Below are 3,367 nucleotides of genomic sequence, written 5' to 3'. Positions count from 1 at the left end.
GTTGCGGCCCTGTCAGCCATTTTGTTGGTGTGCCTGGCGCCGTGCTGGAACCCGCCCCTCTACTTCCTGTTGTCGCGGCCTGCATTATGTCAGCTCCGCGCCCTGCTGCCTTCATCCCTGCAGAAGTATTGGGGAGGCAAACGTGCACGGTGCTGGCGAATTACCCCTGCCCCACCACCGCCACGCTTACCTCATCCCCTTCCTGCTGAGTGCTCAGCTACTCATCACACACTGGCACAGACGTTGACTCCGTAAAACGAGTCCACACACCAATACGTTACCTCTGACACACAACTGACTTCTGATTTCATGAAAAACGCAGAAGAAATACACAAACCTATGAGTCAAAATATTACACACATCACATGAATATGCTTCATTTGCTGACATGCTTGTGTTGTTCGGGTTAACGATGCTCGACTGGATGATGAGGAGTGTGAGGCTTGATGGTGCATCATAAACAGAATACACTATGTGCCATAAAAGCACTACCAGGCTTGTTATTTCTCATCATGATGCCAAAGTCACTCAGCAACTCTAATTTTCTGTCAACGTCAAGCTCGTAGAGGAAGAGATATGGGTCTGGAATAACATGAGGAGCCATTTCACAGTAAAAATAAATAAAATGAATAAATAAAATCTCGTGATCATGGCTATCCTAACATTCTATTGACAGACAAAACACCTTGCCCAGCTGTTAAACGTAAACACGCCAAATGTGTGACTTTTCTGCATAAATACAGGTTTATTTCTAGATATTCATGCCTGGCAGGAACACGTTACTGCTCTTTTTATATCCAACTGGACATCATGTTCAAAAATCCAGGTCACTGACCTTAAAGAGGGACCTTTAGAAAAACCCACTGCCTCAACCAGGATCTGAACCAGAGACAATTGTTAACAGTTCTTCTTCTTTCACTTAAGGGACTTCTGCTGGCCCCACACTGGCAAACATGACCCATATGGAGCTTTTGCACAATCGAGTCTGAGCTTCAATAAACGGAGGAATGGATATGGATGAATTGAGTGCAGTGTTAAAAGAACAGTTCTTCCTGGGAGTCTCCTTAGAGGTTGGATATGTCACATTTTGCTGATTACCGCAAGCAATTCAGCCTTGGACCTGTTTATTGGACCATAACACACAGCCAACACACATCTTGGCTCTTCTAAAAGCCTTTGGTTAAATCGTGTTCTGAATTCATTCATCCTCCTCTCAGTAGTCTTGGGGAAAGATGATTTATTGATTTTTGGTCACACCCTAAAGGTCCCAGAAGTGGGATTATGTGAGGGGAGGGAGATTGATTTGATTGACAGCCAATCATGGCCTGGCATGTGGGCATCGATACATTATTGGCTGGTTTCAGTTTGGTGGTAGAAGATCAATCAATCAATCAATCAAGTTGCATTTTATATAGCGCTTTTCTAGCTGCAACAGCCACTCAATGCGCTTTACATTTCTGGTCAAATCTGAATTTCAGACACCTGTTACAATAGAACACAAGCTGTTTTCTGTACAGTTGCTATCTATTTTGTATGCGTAAGGCCACTGAAATGTGATTTACAACGATTAACTTATTCACACATGTATTACAAAAAGATTCGACATGGGCCATCTGAGACTATTGACATATCCCATCATGCTCTAACTTTAATCCAGAAGGTGAAATAGGTCTCTGCTGGTTCAGCCTCACTCTGACAGAGACACCAGATGGGCCTCTACTTCAGCCTCCATCACAATCCTGAGCTTGGTGTCCTGTTTTGTAACAACTCCCACTTCTAGTTCAAAGGGCTTGAAGTCAATGGACAAAACAGTTGAGACAAGAAATTGCAGTCTCAACGGTTTGTTCAAAAGTCCAGTCCAATTTCTTTTTCACTTTTTTCTCCAGGAAGCTAGTAGCTTCTGTCTGCTTCACTCCAGCAGCGGTGGCCTTGAAACCGCGGTAGTAGCCCGCTGGGTCACACTTGTATAACTGAGTGAGGACCATTCTCCTCAACTATTCCAATCACGATCATACAGCAGTCCAGTGCTCGCATCTCAGCATTCTGCGTGTAGACCTGTGAGATGTCAGCAATTCTCTTACAAAGCATGTCCACTGGGATCTCATAACCATACTTGTACTGCCAGTTGGCTGCTTCATAGCAAGCTCGCTGGACCTGGGACTTGCTATCTGCTGTCATCCCAGACATCACACAGCCAATATTATGTTAATCTGAAAAGGTGGGTGACTGTGGAGGCAACAAGGAGCTTATCAGGTACTTTTTTCTGTGTTAGGACAACTGCAGTCTTTCTTTCTAACAGCAACTGATGTGAGTCCACCTTGATTAATGGCCTTGAATGCATATTCAACTTGATAAAGTCTTCCTTCAGGAGAGAAGATAGTAATATGACGTATCAGTAATACATATATATATATATATATATATATATATATATATATATATATATATATATATATATATAAATAGTAATAAGATCATTTGTCTTCTCTCAGTCTCACTCCCGTTCATTCACTGGCTGTTCAGGAACACTTCATCAGGAATCAGGAACACTTTGTCATTTCACTTCATGTACATGAAATTAAACGAAATGCCGTTTCCCCCAGCCCACAGCAGTACAACACAAAGCCAGGAACACGTCCAAAAACTACAAGAACAAACATATCCAAACCAACGCATATATCCAAGCTAAAAAAAAAAAATCACTGTCCAAGGGAATGAACACCAGCCAGGATGACTATTGGAACCGCCGGTCTGTATGGATTAGCAGTTAGCTTAGCCCGCCCCACTTCCACATCCTGTCAGACCGCCCTTGGTGTTTCTGCCTCAGGCATAGCCCACCGGACGAAGCAGACAATGCTCTCCCGGCCGATCCAGCGCCAGCTCTCCCTGCACTCGACACACTATAACTTGTAACCCCCGACACACCTCCTCGCAGAATGGTGGTGGTGGTGGGGGCTGAAATCCACTGAACTCAAATTCAGTGGATTTTGTTACTGAACGCCGACAAGTGTAGAATGATGACGGTAAAAAAACAACTTCATGTTTGGTGGAGAGAGAAAACATTATTCCTATAAACACACAATGGAAACAAAATACTTTTTGATTTTTTGTGCATTTCCTGAACGTAGATGGAAATGAGGTGCAGATAAATGAAATTACATTTTTCATTTTGCAGGACCTTTTAAGCATCCACTGCCTTCATTGACAGAATGCAGCGGCCAGTCATTTAACCAATACTGTGATGTTTTGTGTTTCTCATAACATCAATAAATGGACAGACAACGACTGGAGTTAACGAGGATTTTGGAGAAGCCGCACAGGATATATTTACACATGGCCGGTGGCTTCCTGACTGCACATGAGTGCC

The 3,367-nt window shown here is 43.3% G+C and overlaps 1 pseudogene; it reads right to left on the bottom strand.

The window, feature by feature from the left end:
• Positions 1-1,687: 1,687 nt before the first annotated feature.
• Positions 1,688-2,257, bottom strand: LOC130124031 (proteasome subunit alpha type-6-like; annotated as a pseudogene).
• Positions 2,258-3,367: the final 1,110 nt, after the last annotated feature.

Source organism: Lampris incognitus, chromosome 14, assembly GCF_029633865.1.
Source record: "Lampris incognitus isolate fLamInc1 chromosome 14, fLamInc1.hap2, whole genome shotgun sequence".
Lineage (NCBI taxonomy): Eukaryota > Metazoa > Chordata > Actinopteri > Lampriformes > Lampridae > Lampris > Lampris incognitus.
The sequence above is the reverse complement of the archived record's forward strand: the minus strand, read 5'-3'. Positions and strand labels throughout refer to the sequence as shown.